This window comes from Danio rerio, chromosome 9 (assembly GCF_052040795.2).
Source record: "Danio rerio strain M-AB ecotype USA chromosome 9, GRCz13ab, whole genome shotgun sequence".
NCBI lineage: Eukaryota > Metazoa > Chordata > Actinopteri > Cypriniformes > Danionidae > Danio > Danio rerio.
Genome location: NC_141029.1, coordinates 49,565,001 through 49,587,130, shown reverse-complemented (window position 1 = coordinate 49,587,130; position 22,130 = coordinate 49,565,001). Strand labels below are relative to the sequence as shown.

The window sequence follows — 22,130 nt, the reverse complement described above, 5'->3', positions numbered from 1 at the left end:
ATTATGTGTATGAAATGTGCTATATAAATAAACCTGCCTTGCCTTACTTTTTTAAGGTCAACTAATCACTTTTAATTTTTTAGGTAAAGTCAACTAATAACTTTTTTACAGTGTTTAATATCTTGGGTGAACAGTAGTATTAATGACCCTAAACATTTAGACATGTGCACCCTGCATGTAGAGTATAAATACAACTTTTAAATTAATTTTTTATTACAAAACAATACCAAAAAAAGGTAATAAAACCTATATCATTCATAGAATTCTGTAAACTCTACCTCTAATTCATTCAACTCCATTTAAACCTACCGGCATAATTTTGATCTGAAATATTTGTGAAATTCATGCAGTTCAATCATGCTAATCCCACCTAAGTAACTTTTCCACCACGCTTTATGATCTTCAGACAGATAAACGTTCCTATAATCCTTGTTGACTACCGTGTTGAAAGAGCCACTGTTTTCCAAATGGCACCAGAGCAAATGCGTTCAAGATGTCGACATTTTCCGGGGCTGTTAAATTAGGGTGCCAGCAAACATGAAATCTGACAAGATAGCCAAAAAGTAACCGACATAGAGCTGTTTTGATTGGGGCCCAGCGGTTCACGAGGTCACAGCAAATTAGCAGCCATCTTTAAGAGCTTTTCAGGCATTAGCAAGTTGAAGAGCGTCTCTGCCAAATGCTCGGAGGCGGCGAGGGTTGGGAGGAGATGCTGACGGAGGCAAAAACACGGCATTCCTGCGCACAAGACTTGATTTAAGACCCCTGCAGCATCTTCACAGCCTGCCGCGGTTTAACGGATGAATGCGTTCGCTCTGCTGAAACAAAGCGCCGCCGATGCTTTATCTCTGCAGGTTTGGCGGGTGGCACGCTCAGGGCTGATGGAGGACCTGTGCTGGAGATTGGGATCAAGTACAGGGCTCACTTGCAGCAAACGTCTTTTAGATAAGAATAGCTATAATTAATGAAAACGGGTTGTTAATTTGACAAACTTGCATGAGGGAAACTTTCATTTTTAATGAAAAATAAGTCTATAATAAAAATGATAATGTGAAAATTCTGATCAATTACTTGTGTTTGCAATGATTTTAGTTGTCAAAATGCCTGTGTATTATTGCTGGCCAGATATAATTTGTATTTGAACACCACAGGCATAGGTATATATATATATATATATATATATATATATATATATATATATATATATATATATATATATATATATATATATATATATATATATATATACATATATATATATATATATATATATATATATATATATATATATATATATATATATATATATAAGGGATGAACAATATATCATTTGAGCAATGTGTGTATCTGCATAGTGACATCGCAGGATTAAATAATTTATTAAATATAAACATAATGTATGGTTATTATAATATATATTATGTAAAATTTATGTTTATATGTTTTTTAAATGTAATATAATTTATACTATGATGTTCATGTTATTTCGAAAAAAATTACAAAAATATATATAAATTAAACAAATAATAATAAAAAACAAACGTTTAAAATAGGACAATTACATAAGGTTATACGATGAAAGCATTTTTGACTATATTCCTATCAAAGATAAAAAAAAATATATTACTTGTAGTCAACGAAAAATTGCCAGTATTGGAATCTTTTTGAAACATTTATACTTGTGAGTAAAAGAAATTTTGCTTGTTATAATAAAAAGATCACTTCATAGATTCACTTCATAGAAAAATACTCAACCCCAGTCGATCTAAATGAGTGAAATCTTTTCAAGTTGAGCTAATAATTTTGTCTTTTTACATTAATGAAATAATTACATTTATGCATTATTATTTACTAGTTGTTCTTTATATTTGTATTATCAGATAATAATAGGTTCGTAATTATTAGCTAATTGTTATTATTACTAATTATGTGCGTGCATGCTTATACGCAGAGGCAAACGATGCTATATATTATATCCATATGTAATTTATACTTGTAGATATTCATTTGCGGAAGCTTTGCTTGCTTATTGGTTAAATCCTCCCCTGCGTATACTGTATGTGTGTGTGTGTGGTTATATTGTAATATCCACAAATTGCTTAAGAGCTTAGGCTATATATATATATATATATATATATATATATATATATATATATATATATATATATATATATATATATAAAACTTTGAAAAATTAATTTTGCCTCTTCATAACTTTTCACAAGTTAAAGTAATTATTGATTAAAAACAGAGCAGAAAGTTTGCTTCTGATGCCAGATGATTAGTCGTCCAGCGTTCCATTAGCAATGAAGAGTGTAAAAGGGTGAAGAGTAATGGTGTCTTTGGCTGCTTTTCTGCTGCTGTAATGAATTGAGCTGAGGATGGCAGTGTTGGAGAAAGCACTTTCAGATGGGTGGAGATCACTTTTCAAGGCCCACAGGAAGTCATTTGGGGCACAATTATTTAAAACATCCTGTTTTTGGGTACACTTTCACACACTCGGGCTTCTATTCTAAAAGCTGTGATTAAAAACTCAGAGCTGTAATGTTCTGTGGCTGTAATTGATTTACTTATTAAAGTTCCAGGCTGTGTGTGATATTAAACAGAATCATTCGGGCAAACCATAATTGTGTGCATTAACGAAACATATTTGTCCTTGATGAAGTAGGACTTTGGGAATGAGACTGCAGGCAGAGCAAACACACACTCAATCCAGGAACAAATGCACATATACATCCTATACACATTTTGCCTGTCAGATATTTTAGTTAATTTGTTATTGCTGTACTCTGGCTCTGTTCAGCTAAGATTTACACAGGTTTTAAAACAAAATTCAGCAGATTCTGAGTATAGTATAATATGTATTGTAATGTATATGTATTATGATATGTATTCACTTATATGTTTACTTGTACCTTTAAATAATAAAACAAATAAATGAATCAAAAACAAAAAATATAAAATATTTTAAAAAACATTTATATTATAACTTTCATGTTTTTAAGTAACGCTTAATAAATTAGCAACAAAAGGTAAATATTTAAACAATATAAAACAACTATAAATCTGTAACTTTTATGTTTGTTTAACCTTTAATAAAATAGCAAAAAAATAAATAAATTATATATATATATATATATATATATATATATATATATATATATATATATATATATATATATATATATATATATATATATATATATATATATATATATAAATATATATATATATATATATATATATATATATTTACAACAGTTCTGTCTGGTTCTTGAATCTGATTGGCTGATAGAAACAAACAATATATAAAAAACTATAAATATATTAAACTTATCTTTGTGTAACCTTTAATAAAGAAACACCAAAACAATTATATTAAATTTATAAAAAAAAAAAAAAAAAAAATATATATATATATATATACAATTAAATAATATATACAATTCTAACTATATTATAACATTTATGTTTATGTGTGTGTTATGTATAATAAAATAACAATACAATTAAAACATTAATATATATATATTATACTTTTTGGTACCTTTTAATTGTGGAAACAACCATAAAATCATACTAAACCGAACTCCCTACCGTACCACTCAGTGGAAACATCCCATAAAAAAGAAAGAAAAAAAATCACAGGAAGACTAATCATTTTGACTCCAACTGTATATAATTATTGGCCAAAATCTGTACCGGAACCTTTCGAACAGTCTGCAGATATCAAGTGAGCCAATTGAACATCCGTCTGATTCCAGCTTGTGGTGTTGGTCTGATTGTAAATTCCCAGAGTTCACCACTGCATTTAACAATCCAGCCAAATCAATCGGAGCAAACGCTGTCCAGAAGAGGGTCTGTGGTGCAGGCGAGTACCAGTGTGGCTAGTTCAACCCCCAAAAACGTCTGGATGGCGACGCTCTGATTGCAGTTTGAACGTTTCGGTGCAATCTGTTTCTCACAAGAGCGGGTTTTAGAAAGCCACTGGAAACACTGGGCTACAGGAAACACGGCCACTCGTGCTCCCGTTTCAGCTTGTTTTCAGCTTTGAGGTTGACTTTGTGTGGCTTGTATGGAGTTTTTTTTTTTTTTTTTTTTTTTTTTTTACTGTATCATGGCAATCCTGCAGTCTACAGCCGTCAGGAGTCATTTACCTGGCTGGGATTGTGATGTTATTCTGAGCACGTACTGTAAGAATAGCATGGACTGATCAGCTGAATGAACTCTGACAGATTTATGTATATTTTGTTATAGTTGTGGTAGATTTTAGGCTGGTTATGTTTATAAGTTGCTTCTTTGTTATTTAAATGAGATTTGATTTCAATGAGAATTGTGCTAGGCTAGTTTTTAACAGCAGATGGCACTCTAGGCTAGTTTTAAAAGGCTAGTTTTTAACAGCAGACAGTGCTCTAGGCCGGTTTTGAACAGTAGGTGGCACTTTAAGCTAGTTTTTAAAATTCAGACGGCACTCTAAACCAGTTTTGAACAGTAGGTGGCACTCTAAGTTAGTTTTTAACAGCAGACAGCGCTCTAGGCCAGTTTTGAACAATAGGTGGCACTCTAGGCTAGTTTTCAACAGCAGATGACGCTCGAGGCCAGTATTGAACAGTAGGTGGCACTCTAGGCTAGTTTTTAACAGCAGATGGCACTCTAGGCCAGTTTTAAACAGTAGGCGGCACTCTAGGATACTTTTAAATAGCAGACGATGCTCTAGGCTAGTGGTAATAGGCAAGTTTTTAACATCAGATGATGCTCTTGTTTATTTTTAGTAGGCTTGTTTTTAACAATAGATGACGAGCAAGTCTAGGCTAGTTTTCAACAGCTGATGGTGCTCTAGGCTAGTTTTTGAAGCAGATGGCATTCTAGGCTAGTTTATAACAATACATGGTGCTCTAGGTTAGTTTAAAACAGAGGACAGCGTTCTAGGCTAGTTTTAACAGGCTAGTTTATAGCAGCAGATAGCGCACTAGCCTAGGCTCATTTTTAAAAGCAGACAGTGTTCTAGGCTAGTTTTAACAAGCTAGTTTATAGCAGCAAACGACATCTAGGCTCGGCTAGTTTTCACCAGCAGACAGTGTTCACGGCTAGTTTTTAACTGCAGATAGCGCTCTAACAAAAGGCAGCACTCTAGTCTAGACTAGTTTTTAACAATAGATGGTGCTCTAGGCTAGGCTAGTTTTTTTTAACAGGCTAGTTTTGAACTGGTGCTCTAGGCCAGTTTTGAACAGTAGGTGGCACTCTAGGATTCTTTCTAACAGCAGATGGCGCTCTAGACCAGTTTTGAACAGTAGGCGGCACTCTAGGATTTTTTTAAATAGCAGACGATGCTCTAGGCTAGTGTTAATAGGCAAGTTTTTAACATCAGATGATGCTCTTGGTTATTTTTAGTAGGTTTGTTTTTAACAATAGACGGCAATCTAGTCTAGGTTAGTTTTCAACAGCAGATGGCGCTCTAGGCTAGTTTTTAAAGCAGATGGCATTCTAGGCTAATTTATAACAATACATGGTGCAGGTTAGTTTTTAACAGAGGACAGCGTTCTAGGCTTGTTTTAACAGGCTAGTTAATAACAGCAGATGGCACACTAGCCTAGGCTCATTTTTAAAAGCAGACATTGTTCTAGGCTAGTTTTAGCAGGGTAGTTTTTTTAACTGCAGACAACACTCTAGGCTAGTTTTTAACAATAGCCAGTGCTCTAGTCTAGGCTAGTTTTTTAACAGCAAACTGTAGTAGGCTAGTTTTTAAAAATAGATGGTGCTCTAGGCTAGTTTTTAAATGCAGATGACTCTCTACACTAGGCTAGTTTTTAACACCAGATGGCCTTCTAGGTTAGGCAAGTTTTTAACACCAGATGGCCTTCTAGGCTAGTTTTAACAAGCTAGTTTTTAACAGCAGATGACGCTCTAGGCTAGTTTTTTAACACCAGATAGCCTTCTAGGTTAGTTATAACAAACTAGTTTTAACAGCAGATGACGCTCTCACTAGGCAAGTTTTTAACACCAGATGGTCTCCTAGGCTAGTTTTAACAGGCTAGTTTTTAACAGCAGATGACGCTCTAGGCTAGTTTTTAACAGCAGATGACGCTCTAGGCTAGTTTTTAACACCAGATGGCCTTCTAGGCTAGTTATAACAGGCTAGTTTTTAACAGCAGATGATGATCTACGCTAGGCTAGTTTTTAACACCAGATGATGCTCTATGCTAGGCTAGTTTTTAACACCAGATGGCCTTCAGGTTAGGCAAGTTTTTAACACCAGATGGCCTTCTTTTAACAGGCTAGTTTTTTAACGGCAGATACATTCTAGGCTAGGCTAGTTTTTAACAGCAGGCTGCTAATATTTATTCTAAAGTTATGTGCACAGTATCTAGTGTCAGTGAGTGAATTTAAAATAAAATAGGGCAAAAAACATATGACATATTATTACATACATTTTTTTTTCTCTTATTATCAAATTATTTGGATGTTTTTGATGCATATTTTCCCAACGAGCAGATTGATGAACATTCTATGGCTGTTTACAATGCGATTTTGAGCCGTAAAAATGATCAGACTTGAACATAACTTATCTAAATATTGAAATTTCAGCTTAATCAAAGCTTGCTTACCTTTTTAATCTCTTCTTGCTACTGTTGTTGTTGTTTTAGACAAATAGGACTTGCACTGAGAGGAAGGGCAAACCCAAATTTCATTGTATTTTGTATTCATTTGTTATGATTGTTTACAATGTGATTTTGAGCTGTGAAAGTGACCAGACTCATAGAAGAACATAACTGTGAGCTAAATCTGCTCTTATCTGTCTGTCGCTTCAGAGACTATGTACATTCATGAGGAAATTCCAGCGGTGGCAAAACATGGAGTGGAAAGCGATGTGAAATATTTGGCTGGTGCTGATGGGAAACGGAGGCAGGCTTGGTGATCTTGTTATCAGGGCTCGGTCTCCCTGAGGAATGTTTATAGAAAGCAGGCCCATTTCAGGGGTTTTCTGGCTCAGAGCTGCTGTGGGCTTGTTTGCTTTTGCATTTGATTTATGGGCCGGGCAGCGAAATAAAGGCAGGAAACCCAGCACCGGCCCCTTCTCTTCTGCTGATATGCAACATCACATAACATCGAACCCACAGCTAAAACCCACCAGTTTGCCAAAAAAGAAAAACAACCATTATTTAATTTTATGGCCATTTTATGACCTCTGAACTTCTGTATTTTGTTTAGCTGTTTTTAAGATGTAGAGATTTGTTTTGTTTTGTTTGGAAAAGTTTTTATCAGAACACTATTAGTGCACACATAGTTATTATTTGATTTATTTTTTTATTCAGTTTTATTTTATTATCTTTTTTTATTTTATTTGCAAAAGTCTTTTTTATTTAATTTTATTTAAAATGTTATTTTATTTTATTTTATTTTATTTTCCATTGAAAAGTCTTTACCAGAATACTGTTATTGCTCATGTATTTATTATTATTTTTTATTCACTTTTATTTTATCATCTTTAATATTTTATTTGCAAATTTCTTTTTTTTTCATTTTATTTTTAATTTAATTTGATTATTTTAAAATTATTTTGTTATATTTTTTTTCCATTAAAAAAGTCTTTACTGGAATACTTTTTAGTGCTCATGTATTTTTTTCATTCACTTTTATTTTATTTTATTATCTTTTAATTAATTTTTATTTTTTTTTAAATTCACTGTTTTATTTTATTTTATTTTATTTTATTTTATTTTATGTATCATTAAAAAGTCTTTACCAGAATACTGTTAGTGCATATGTATTTATTATAATTTATAAATTCACTTTTATTTTATTTTATTTCATTTTAATTGATTTTACTTTACTTTACTTTATTTTTCATTGAGATGTTTTATCAGAATACTGTTAGTGCTCATGCATTTATTATTTTTATTTAATTTAATTTTTAATTCAAAGTTTATTTTATTTGAGGTTTAGGTGAGCTTTTAAATGTTCTATTTTAACATTATTTATCATAATATTTTAATTTTATTTATTTAATTTATATTTAAAAGCTTGATGTAACTACACAGAAGCATGATATAAGATTTAAATTGGAAAAAAAATATATAAAACAATTTTTTTTAATTATTTGAGTGAAATGCTAATGGTCTAATTCGATTCAATGAATTATGCTAAGCTAAGCTAAAAGTTTTCCTGTCAGACATGGAGATCGGTTGAATGGACTCAAAAAATAGGGAAACCTCCGGGGGAGTTGTAAAATGAGCCTATATCTAAAAAAATAAAGTGGAGTGTGTATTTTGTAACGGATGACATTGAAAAATAGAGTTGAGGATCCACATACAGTTTATTAATAGGAGTAGTCAGGCTGGCAATGGTCGATAGGTACAGATAATCCAAAGAGCGAGGTCATAAAGAGCAACGTTCAGAATAGGCGGCAAGGAATCAACAAGAACAATAAACAATGCAAAGATCAAAACCACTGCAGGGTAAACAGGGAAAAATGCTTCAAAAGTAAAACAAGACTCAGCCATGTGTGTGTATTTAAGAGGTGAATATATAGTTCAGATAATCATTCCATGATGAGTTACCAGCAAAGTGTGTGTGTGTCTGTGTCTGTGTGTGTGTGTGTGTGTGTGTGTGTGTGTGTGTGTGTGTGTGTGTGTGTGTGTGTGTGTGTGTGTGTGTGTGTGTGTGTGTGTGTCAGCTGTGGCAGGAGTGATTGGAGCCATGACTTCTGGGATTTGTTGTTCAGTTGCAGAAATGTAGTCTGGGTGATAATGCATGTTTAAAAGTGATCTGCAAAGCCTATATTGCTGGTGATCGTGACACCTTTAATGGAAAAAAAAAAACTTAGATATAGTGCCATTAAATCTCAAAGCTGTCCTCCTTGTCAATTTAAAATAAATAAATAACAGTAAAATGTTGTAGTAACATTCATTCATTCATTCATTTTCTTTTCGGCTTGTTACCTTTATTAATCCAGGGTCACCACAGTGGAATGAACCGCCAACTTATCCAGCACGTTTTTACGCAGCGGATGCCCTTCCAGCCGCAAACCATCACTGCAAACCATCCGCACACACTCATTCTAACATACAATCATACACCACAGACAATTTAGCCTACCCATTTCACCTGTAACGCATGTCTTTGAACTGTGGGGGAAACCGGCGCACCTGGAGGAAACCCACGCGAACCCACACGCACTTGTAACAACATTTTCTCTTGAATTGTTTAGAAGTAAAAGCTTAATTCTAGGTTGTGGAGGAGCAAGTGTGCGTGTTAGACAGAAATCAGCATCAGTCTGAGTGTTTTGTTGGAGGCACGAGAGCTTAGGATAACTCATGTGTCCTGAGGTGGATTGAGTCTTGTAAAGGAGAGTTTTTTTCTGGCCAATAACATATCATATCTTTGGTTCTGGCCTGTTCAAACCTGCCGTGTTTTTCTGATGGCAAACAACCAGCTCATTCCCTGGAAGGCCAACATCATCTGTAGATCACACTGAAATGGTGTTTTACTGTATGTGCAGATTAGTTCAATGTTTTTTTTACAATGTTAATTTTATTTATTGTATTTAATTTTTTAATTTACTTAAATTTTATTGTTAGTTTTATTTTTAGAATTGATTTATTTTTTTAAATATTTTTATTTTTTGATTTATTTTATCGTTTACTTTTGAATTGTCTTTATTTTTTATTTTTTATTTATTTGCAATTGCAAAGTCTTTATCAGACTACCAATATTTTATTTTATTTTATTTTTTTTTAGTTTTTAATTTTAATTTTATTATTGGTCATTAAAAAGTATTTATGAAAATACTGTTAGTGGTCATGTATATATTTTTATTTATTTATTTATTTATTTATTTATATTTATTTTTATATATACACATACATTTATTTTATTTTTTTAATTAATTAATTATTCATTTTACTACTAATTTTACTATTGATTTTGTTTTTAGTTTAATACATTTCAGTGCAATTGTCTGACCCAGTTGATTTACCCTAATATACTAGATTTTTGTTTGTTTTTTGTTTTGTTTTAAATTTTATTTTATTTTTTATTTATTTATTTTTGTTTTTTCTTCTTTTTTGTATTTATTTTTTATTTTCTTTATTTATTTTATTTTTGTATTTTTTTTATTTTTCATTTTAATTTAATTTAATTTTATTTAATTTAATTTAATTTAATTTTATTTTATTTTATTTTATTTTATTTTATTTTATTTTATTTTATTTTATTTTATTATTGGTCATTGAAAAGTCTATTAAAATACTGTTAGTGGTCATGTATATATTTTTATTTATTTATTTATTTACTTTTATATAAAATGTGTTTTTTTATTTTTTTTAGTAAGCATTTTAAAGTTATATATATATATTTTTTACATGTATAAGTGTAATTTATTTGTAAATACTTGATGTGTACTTGATGTGTCTACAGAAGAGTCAAGCTATGAATAAGAACATTATTGAAACTTTTTTTTTTTTCTTTAAGTTTGTACTCTTTTTTTCAGTAATTGCCTGTAGTTACTTATAAGTCTCTCGTGATTGGGGATTAACCTTTTGCTTTGGCTCAGTAGTTTGTACTTTTTGTTTTTAATCCTTAAAAGGAAGTGCCAGGCCATTTATACATTCCTTCTTGGCACTTTACAAAAGAAAGGAAACCAGGAATTATTGACTTCTATAGTATTTACTTTATACCTACAATACATACATACATTCATCCATACTGTGTGTACAGTTGAAGTCAGAATTATTAGTTTTAATTAATGTAACTAGGCAGGTTAGTGTAATTAGGCAAGTTATTTTATAACAATGGTTTGTTCTGTAGGTTATTGAGAAAAAATATAGCTTAAAGGGGCTAACAATTTTGTCGTTAAAATGGGTTGGGGTAGGGGTAAAAGTTAATAAAATACATTTTAATGAGTTATTATCAATAAATAATATAAATAATTCTGGTTATAATGACTGTTTTTACATTCCCATGAGGGTTGACGTAGGGGTAAAATTAATAAAATACATTTTAATGAGTAATTTAAAAAATAATAATATAAGTAATTCTGGTTATAATGGTTATAATGGTTTTTACATTACTATGAAGGGTAAGTTTAGGGTTGGGGTAGTGGTAATCATTAATAAAATACATTTAATTAGTAATTTAATAAATAATATAAATAATTCTGGTAATAATGACCAGAATATCATTAACCGTGTGGGTAGACATTAGTAAAATACATTGTAATGTGTAACTGAATAAATAATATGAATAATTCTGGTTATAATGACTGTTTTTACATTACCGTAAGGGTTGATATAGGGGTGGATATTAGTAAAACACATTTTAAGGAGTAATTTAATAAATAATTGAAATAATTGTGGCTATAATGACTGTTTTTACATTACTGTCAGGGTTGGGATTAGGGTTGCGGTAGAGGTAGGCGTTAATAAAATACTAATTTAATAAATTGTATGAATAATTCGGTTTATAATGACTGTTTTTACATTACTATGAAGGGTAAGTTTAGGGTTGGGGCAGTGGTAATCATTCATAAAATACATTCAATTGGTAATTTAATAAATTCATTCATTCATTTTCTTGTCGGCTTAGTCCTTTTATTAATCTGGGGTCACCACAGCGGAATGAACCGCCAACTTATCCAGCAAGTTTTTACGCAGCGGATGCCCTTCCAGCCGCAACCCATCTCTGGGAAACATTCACACACACATTCACACACTACGGACAATTTAGCCTACCAAATTCACCTGTACCGCATGTCTTTGGACTGTGGGGGAAACCGGAGCAGCCGGAGGAAACCCACGCAAACGCAGGGAGAACATGCAAACTCCACACAGAAACGCCAACTGAGCCAAGGATCGAACCAGCGACCCAGCGATCTTCTTGCTGTGAGGCGAATGTGCTACCCTCTCTGCACCATTAATTTAATAAATAATATAAATAATTGTGGTTATAATTATCGTGAGGGTTGGGGTAAATGTTAATAAAATACAATTTATGCATGATTTAAAAAATAAAATAATTTTCATTGACTTCCAGCTGTGGCCCACAATCAGCTTACTACACCCTCTGACAATTATTATTTTTTGTATCGACAAATTTCCAAACCAAAATAAATAGACCATAGACAAACCATAGACAATGTTAGAAGCATTCACCTGCACCCCTGCTGTGCTTTAAGAGGCCTGGCACAAACCATTAACCCCAGGTTACGCTCGGGCTGGACGTGTCTGGATGATTTACACGACTGAACTCTGATGTAAATACCAGCACTGAAGTCCATATAATGAATGCAACTCACAGGCTGCATGTTTTGACATCTGAGAATCAAGCGTTTGCCTGTTGATGAGTGTTTGTTGTATGACTTGATGATGTCCCGCTATCATTGTGTATCACGTGTGCGTTGTGCTAATGGTCACCAGACATTATTAAGTCATCTTTTGGCAGCATAGACAGCTGTTTTCTTGCAGTGTGTGAGAGTTTCACTCAATGTCCTTGTCTGACCTATGGAAAGGGAGGATTAGGGGCAGTGTTTCCACGCTTCTGCTTCTTTTTAGGATTGTCTGGGTGTTGAAGCTTACAATTGAAGTCACAAAGGTCTCCGTCGTTATTGTCTATATGTGCATATTAGTTATAGGGATAATGATTGTGAATATTTATATCAGTTTAGAACTAAAATGAAGGTTTTGTTACAGTGTAATATTCTAGTGTATTGGAAAGACTTCAGTTCAGTTTTTACTGTTGATTTCAGTTTAGTTTGGTTCAGTTTAATGTAAATGTCACTGCTGATAGCCCTAAAGATACTGAAGAGCAAAAAAAAATGTAAATCTACTCACTGTTTCCTCCCTAAGGTGCCTCCAAACTTTCTTCGGTTGAACACAAATGAAGACATTTCTAAAAAGCTGAAAACCTGTAACCATTGACTTCCTTCCATAGTAGTTGTTTTTCCCTACAATGGAAATCAATGGTTACAGGTTTTCATCTTTCTTCAAAATGTCTTCGTCTTTATAATATCTTCAGTTTCGGTTTCCCAAAATTGAAGATATTTTGAAGAAGAAAATATTTTTAAAATGTTGGGAAATCGAAATTGAAGATATTTTGGAGATGAAGCTATTTTGAAGAAAGCTGAAAACCTGTAACCACTGACTTCCATAATTGAATGTCCTACAATAAAAGTCAATGGTTACAGGTTTTCAGCTTTTATAAAAAAATATCTTCAATTTCAGTTTCCCAATTTTGAAGATAAAGATATTTTGAGGAAAGATGAAATTTTGTAGCCTTTGACTTCCATAGTATTTTATTCCTACAGTGGAAGTCAATGGTTACAGGCTCTCAGCTTTCATCAAAATATCTTCATAATATCTTCAAGTTCGGTTTACTAACATTGAAGATATTTTGAAGAAAGCTGGAAACCTGTAAGCATTGACTTCCATAGTATTGCTTTTTTAATTTTTTTCCTGCAATGGAAGTTAGTTGTTACTGGTTTTGAATTTTCTTCAAAATGTCTTCGTATTCATAATATCTTCAATTTCAGTTTCCCAAAATTGAAGATATTTTGAAAAGGAAAATATTTTAAAAATGTTGGGATATCAAAATTGAAGATATTTTGAAGAAAGCTGAAAACCTATAATCACTGACTTTCATAGTATTGGGCTGTCCTACAATGAAAGTCAATGGTTACAGGTTTTCAGCTTTTATCAAAATATTTTCAATTTCAGTTTTACACTTTTGAAGAGGAAGATACTTTGAAGAAAGCTGAAAACCTGTAACCATTGACTTACATTGACTTTTACCCACATTGGAAGTCAATAGTTAGAGGTATTCAGCTTTTATCAAAATGTCTTTATATCTACAGTTTTGGTTTCCCAGAATTATGTTTTTAAAGTATTTTGAAGAAGATATTTAAAAAAAATGCTGAGAACTGAAAATTGGAGATGTTTTGAAGATGAAGAAATTTGAAGAAAGCTAAAAACCTGTATTCACTGACTTCCATGGTACTTGTGGTATTTTTTTCCTACAATAGAAGTCAATGGATACAGGTTTTTTAGCTTTCTTCAAAATGTCTTAATTTTCATAACATCTTTAATTTTGGTTTCTCAAAATCGTAGATATTTTGAAGAAGATGATGTTTAAAAATGTTTTTAAATGGAAATTGAAGCTGAAAACCTGTAACCACTAACCTTTATAGTATTTGGCTGTCCTACAATGAAAGTCAATGGTTAGAAATTTTCAACTTTAATCAAAATATGTTCAATTTCCGTTTCCCAGATTTGAAGATGAAGATATTTTAAAGAAAGTTGAAAACCTGTAACCATTGACTTTCATTGTATTTTTTTCCCACAATTGAAGTCAATGTTTACAGGCTTTCAGTTTTCATCAAAATATATTCATCTTCATGATATCTTCAATTTCGGTTTCCCAATTTTGAAGATATTTTGAAGAAGATATTTTAAAGAAAGCTGAAAACCTGTAACCACTAACTTTCAAAGTTCTTGAATGTTTAGCAATGAAAGTCAATGGTTACAGATTTTCAGCTTTCATCAAAACATCTTCATCTTCATAATATCTTCAATTTTGATTTCCCAAAATTGAAGATATTTTGAAGAAGAAGATATTTTTAAAATCGAAATTGAAGATATTTTGAAGAAAGCTAAAAACCTATAACCAGTTTCTTACATAGTATTTGACTGTCGTACAATGAAAGTCAATGGTAACAGGTTTCCAGTTTTTATCAAAATATCCTCATCTTCAATTTTGGCTTCCCAACATTTTAAAAAATATCTTCTTTCTTTGTTCAGCAGAAGAAATAAACTCATAAAGGTTTGACACAAGTAAAGAGTGAGTACATTAAAGTAAATGTTTTTTTTGTGTGTGAATCCCTTTAAGTAAAGTAAATAGTCGCTCATTACAGTGCACTAAACATATGGCTTAGTCCTGCTTGCGCTGCCCTTCCAGAATGACCTTTGAAAGAGCAAATCTTCAGGCTCAGTTTCAAGCATTCCAGGCATCTTCAGAGGCATGAAGGCATGCTGGATCTGGACACAAGGTGTTTGTTAGTGGAGAGCAGGTGGACGTCTGTCAACAGCAGGTGCCTCGGGCCAGAGACAGAAGAATCCAGAAACAGCAGCACAGATATCACAGACAGATCTGCTTTATCAGTCTAGTGCTCTACAGTGCATAGTGTGTCATTAGGTCTGGCTGGAGATAAACATGAGTCTGGTTTGCTTGCAAGACACTGTACATGTGTGTGTGTTTTTTTTAATTCTTTTTTTATTATATTTATTGGATTTTTTTTTATAAGAATCTATAGGGTGCATATACAATGCAATTGCAATAGCAAGAAATCAATAAAATAGCACTGTTCATGTTTATCGCAGAATAGGCTTTGTGTAATTATACCTAATAGACCTGCTCTGGAGAAATGTTTATTGATGAAGATTGGATGCGTTTTAGTTTATACAATTTACAATTTACAAATTGTACTTATAATTACATTAAATTATTTTACAATTGATGTGAAATACAAAAGTCTTTTTAGACTCATAAATAATATAATATAATATAATATAATATAATATAATATAATATAATATAATATAATATAATATAATATAATATAATATAATATAATATAATATAATATGATATGATATGATATAATATAATGAAATATAATATAAAATAATATAATATAATATAATATAATATAATATAATATAATATAATATAATATAATATAATATAATATAATATAATATGATAATATGTTCAATGTAATGTAAAAAAAGGTTCATTGTGTAGTTTTGATTTTGTACAAAATGCATTTACACAAAATATAATAATAATAATAATAATAATAATAATAATGATTTCATATTAAAATAAATAAATAAACAAAAAACAACAGCAACAACAACATAATAATAATAATAAATATTATAGTATTATTATTATTATGATTATGATTATTATTATTATTATTATTATTATTATTATTATTATTATTATTATTATCACTTTTAAACAATTTTATATTATAAATATAAATAAATAAATAAATAACAACAGCAGCAATAATAAAATTATAATAGCAATAATAATAATAATAATAATAATAATAATAATAATAATAATAATAATAATAATATTTAAAGGATTTTATATTAAAATACATAGAAATATAAATTAAGAACAACAGCAACAAAAACAATAAATATTAACAATAGTAATAAAATTATTATTATTATTATTATTATTATTATTATTATTATTATTATTATTATTATTATAACTTTGTTGTTCTTTAAAACTTATATATCTCTTTAAAACAACATATATCTCTATATATAATAGAAAATCCACTTCCTTCTATTTTATTTTCATTGTGTTTGTCAGACGTATCCAAAATGTGGTCTGTCAGCTTGCCTACATTTGTTGTTTCACTCTTATCAGTTCTTCCTGTTTATAGTGATTAATCATTTGTGTTTAGAGTATATTTGGATATGCAGAGACCTGTAGTGAGAAAAAACATGAGATTTTCAGTGTTTGTGTGCTTTACGGCTCCACATCCACAGCTGGAATAACAGCTTTGAGCAGAAAGTCAAATGTAACGGCAGCACAAGTCAAGTCCTTTATAAAGCAGAAAACATTCTGGTTATAGTGAACATTTGAGGCTCATCGATGTTATTCTGAAAACAAGAACACTTTGGCATATACAGTTGAAATCAGAATTATTAGCCCCCCTTTGAATTTGTTTTCGTTTTTAAATATTTCCCAAATGATGTTAAACAGAGCAAGGACATTTTTACAGTAAGTCTGATAAAAAAAAATTCTCTTCTGAAGAAAGTCTTAAAAAAAAAAAAAAAAAAAACATTTTAGGGTCAAAATTGTTAGCCCCTTTAAGCTATACTTTTTGTCGATAGTCTACAGAACAAACTATCATTATACAATACCCTGCCTAATTACCCTAACCTGCCTAGTTAATCTAATTAACCTAGTTAAGCCTTTAAATGTCACTTTAAGCTGTATAGAAGTGTCTTGAAAAATATCTAGTCCAATATTATTTACTGTCATCATGGCAAAGATTAAAAAATCAGTTGTTAGAAAAGAGTTATTAAAGCTATTATGTTTAGAAATGTGTTGGAAAAATTCTCTCCAATAAACTGAAATTACTTAAATAAATTAATTGAATTAGACAGTGCCCTCTTGTGGATTAATTTGAAACATGCAACAAAATGTACCCAGAGCAATTTATTTTACGTTTTGCAAAAATGTGAGTTGAGGCACATATTTTCAATGAGGTTGATTTAATCTGTCGATTGGATGTACGTTAATCTTTGGTTTTAGCAACAGATAGCTGATTGTATATTTTCAAAAGTTTGTTTTAGTATTTCTATATTTAAACACAACACTATTGTTTACAAACTCAAATGGGGTCTTTGGTGTTTTCAAAATGCTTTGTTTTCATTGGTTGAGGATACCATAATAATTTAAGCATCTCTTATGTTAGGGATACAGTACATCCAGCAGGTTGTTATCCCAGAGGTTGTTATGATTGGTCATTTGCGACATTTCAAGGTATGTTACTCCTGAGATAACATCCACTAAACAATGAAGTTTTATGTGGGAACTTTGAATCACCTTTACCACCTATTCAAACTTACTATTCACATGTACACAACACATTGACACAGCCATATCACCCTGCAGCCCAAGACCGGTTACTCACTGAAGCTAAGCAGGACTGAGCCTGGTTAGTCCCTGGATGGGAGACCACTAGGGAACACTAGGTTGCTGTTGGAAGTGGTGTTAGTGAGGCCAGCAGGGGGCGCTCAACCTGTGGTCTTTGTGAGTCTTAATGCCCCATTAAAAATGAAGGGGACACTACACTGTCAGTGGGCACCATCTTTCGGATGAGACGTTAAACCGAGGTCCTGACTCTCTGTGGTCATCAAAAATCCCATGGCACTTCTCGTGAAAGAGCAGGGGTGTAACCCTGGTGTCCTGGCCAAAGTCCCTCTATCGGCCCATACGATCATGGCCTCCCAATCATCCCCTTCCACCGAATTGACTCTATCACTGTCTCTCCACTCCACCAATAGCTGGTGTGTGGTGAGCGCACTGGCGCTGTTGTCCTGTGACTGCCGTCGTATCATCCAAGTGGATGCTGCACACTGGTGGTGGTGTGGAGAGACCCCACTCATGATTGTGAAGCGCTTTGGGTGTATGGCCATACACAATAAATGTGCTATATAGATACACATTACATTACATTACATGTAAGTGCTAGTATGTTACACTGCATAACTAACTGTTGGCGTCATCTTGTGACTGAATAATACACAAGTTAGTATATGCTCCATTTAGCTGGTTTTGTTTCTGTCAGCTTTGGTTTTTGAACGTTTGGTGCCATCTTGTGACTGAATAATTTGCAGGGAACTATATGCTCCATGTAGCTGGCTTTGTTTCTGTCAGCTTTGGTTTTTGAACGTTTGGCTCCATATTGTGACTGAATAATATGTAGGTTAGTATATGCTCCATGTAGCTGGTTTTGTTTCTGACAGCTTTGACTGTTTGGCACCATATTTTGACTGAATAATATGTAGGTTAGTATATGCTCCATGTAGCTGGTTTTGTTTCTGACAGCTTTGACTGTTTGGCACCATAATGTAACTGAATAATATTTAGATTATTATATGCTCCATGTAGCTGGTTTTGTTTCTATCAGCTTTGGTTTTTGACTATTTGGCACCATATTGTGACTGAATGATATGTAGGTTAGTATATGCTCCATGTAGCTGGTTTTGTTTCTGACAGGTTTGACTGTTTGGCACCATAATGTAACTGAATAATATTTAGGTTAGTATATGCTCCATGTAGCTGGTTTTGTTTCTATCAGCTTTGGTTTTTGACTATTTGGCACCATATTGTGACTGAATGATATGTAGGTTAGTATATGCTCCATGTAGCTGGTTTTGTTTATGCCAGCTTTGAATTTTTGACTGTTTTGTGCCCTCTTGCAGCAGAATAGTACCCAGGTTACTGTATACTCCATCGGCTGTTTTCATTTCTGTCAGCTTTGCGGTCAATTAAAGAATAATAACCTATTACCGCTCAGAACAATGTTTTGTGTCTAATTTTGATGTTTTGTGACACGTAGCTGTATAATAAACAGAATAAAATACATCCAGGACGGTTGTTTTTTGCAGAATAAAACCAGACAGACTTATTGTTGTATAAGACTGAGGGGGATAACGCAAAGCTAACACAAACAAAAACAGCTGAATGGAGATAAATGGAGTATACACTAACCTGCACATTATTCAGTCACAAACAAAAACAGCTGAAGGAATATACACTATACAAAGGTTTTGAATGTGTCTGTGTTATTTAGCAACTGTTATCTTGGAATAACATTCCTTGGATTGTCCCATCTGACCCATCAGAATCAAGTTTTCCAAACAGCTGTCAAATAAACAACACCAACAACTCTGCTTCACAAACACAAAAAACATCTTGTTTTTTTATTTTTATTTTAGACACAGACCATTTGTTAAACTGTAAACTTAGTTGAGGCTCTGCACCGTTTAATGAAAACTTTATTAATGCCAAAGTCAAGGTCATTGATAAACGTGAGAACTAAACCTGATGTGCTCTTTCAACATTAAGACGAGCAATTAAATGAACCGAACAAATTTAACACAAGTGCCAGATGGCTGAAAGCAGCACATATATACATATATTCAGCTGTCAAAACAAATGGTAAGAGGCGATGGTTTCCAGACCCTGTCAAATTCCTCACTTTCATCTGAATCAAATTTTGCAAAGACACGCTTGAACTCTGGGAATTCATGAGTAGTTGTCCTTGGAATGACTCACGTGAAACTTGACCTGAGTTGGCTGGACTTTGTTTATTTACTACATTCGTCCGCAACCATAGAAAAAAATTAAAAATAGTGTTATGTTTGTGGTGTCTAAGTCACACACATGCAGTCATGGTAAAATCACTGTAACGTACAGATTATTTTAAACAGAGCACACATGTGAATATGTGAATGCAGATCAACCATAAAAAAACTGTGATGTTTTTAAATTATTATAGATTTTAACAGTTTATTTTCTTGTATGATTATAAAGCTGAGACAATTTTTTGATTACTACTATTGGATTACGTGCAATAACAGAAATAACAAACATATTATTTTGTTTTATTTGTTGAAATAATATAGTATGTAATATAATATATATTAATATAACTTAGTATGTAATATAGTAAAATAATATAATATGTAATAAAAAATAACCATAATTGTTTTATTTTATTTATTTATTTATTTATTTATTTATTTTACTTTATTTTATTTTATTTTATTTTATTTTATTTTATTTTATTTTATTTTATTTTATTTTATTTTATTTTGTTTTATTTTATTTTATTTTATTTGTTGAAATAATAATGGGAAATAAAAAAAGTAACCAGAATATTTTTATTTCATTTCATTTTATTTTATTTTATTTATTTTATTTTATTTTATTTTATTTTTATACATTTATTTATTTATTTATTTGTTCTACATTTTTTATTTAATACAATTCAATACAAATGTCTGACCAAGTTGACCTACGCTAACAGTCGACATTTTATTTATTTGTTTATTTGTTTGTTTATTTAATCTTATTTTATTATTGTTGTTGAAGACAAATAGTGTAAAATAATTCTAAATTTTTTATTTTATTTCTTTTTTTATTTTTTTGTTATGTCTTGACAATGAATATATTATGAAATAAAAATTTGTATTTTATTTTTTTTAATTTAATTGAATGTTACATTATTTTTGTTAAAATAATGCCTTTACAAAAAATATAATATGAAATAAAAATAAAATACTTTATTTAAACAATATTTACTTTTACTATTTTTATATATTTCTATATTTACTATTTAATAATAATAATAATAAAATGCTAAATTGTCATTTGTTCATTATTTACTATAGGTATTTAAATATGGAAAGCTAGAGAATCTAAAGCATGTGTGAAATCACATCCAAATGGTATTATTTACTGTTTTTAATATCCCACAATTCCATGTGTGGTTCAACAGCTTGAGAAAATACTCAATTGATTTATGAAAACCATGCTACTTCCACTGAGTAATAACTCTCTGAATGTCTGACTCAGGTTTGTTTTGTCTTTTGAATTGAATCATCATCCTACAGTTGACATCTAAAAAAATTATTTCTCCTTACAAGTTGCCATCATACCAAACACTGCTTGCTCAGTGGACTCATTAGGCAGCTGCATGCTTTGTTTTGAGCCACAGCTGTTCAAGCGGCTTCCTGTTTAACTTCCTCAGATTCATTATTATTTTTTTTTTGGAAGCAGCCCTTCTTAATAGTAGACTCTAGCAGATGCCAGAAATGATGATCTGTTTATGACGTCCAAAGCTCATTTGTTGATGGTGGAACTGGATATTAGCAGTGGCAGCGATCTGATCTGAGCTACAATCCTATTACGATGGACTTCAGCAGACTGTGAGCTCCGACAAAAGCAAATCGCCTTTAAACTGCACTGACTTTCAAAGCCTGGTTTAGACCGAGGTGGACGCTAGTATTTCAATAGGTTTATAATGACTTTGTATTTCTTTATTTCACATTCTTCAGTGATATAAAACACAAAACGTCTCTGAAGACTGTGAAATGAAGACATATAAAGTCATTTATAGTGTGGATCATGACCTTTTTGAATTATACTGTTAGCAAGATTAATGCACCACAATGTAAATACCACAAGAGTGCAGTGCTCACTTTACTACTGAACTTGACACTCGCTTTTATTTACGGTTTCAATTTTCTTGTTTTCATCTGTCAGTAGGAAGAGAAAATGTGTTTGGATGCTGGATTTGGTCTTTTTGTGATTAATGGTCTTGTTTTAGTTGTACGGTATTAGTCAGAATATTGGAAATACATAATTATTCAGAAATCATTGTAAGATGCTGAATTGGTGCTCTGTTCTGCGTTACTGTCTAACAACAGAAATCCATTCATTCATTTTCTTTTCGGCTTAGTGCCTTTATTAATCAAGGGTCGCCACAGCGGAGTGATCCGCCAACTTATTCAGCACGTTTTTACACAGCAGAT

At 31.5% G+C, this 22,130-nt stretch overlaps 2 protein-coding genes across 48 annotated transcripts in view; both read left to right on the top strand.

The window, feature by feature from the left end:
* tns1b (tensin 1b) overlaps positions 1–22,130 on the top strand; it is a 479,302-nt gene that overhangs the window by 268,098 nt on the left and 189,074 nt on the right.
* phgdh (phosphoglycerate dehydrogenase) overlaps positions 1–22,130 on the top strand; it is a 722,740-nt gene that overhangs the window by 598,440 nt on the left and 102,170 nt on the right. The window lies entirely within an intron of this gene.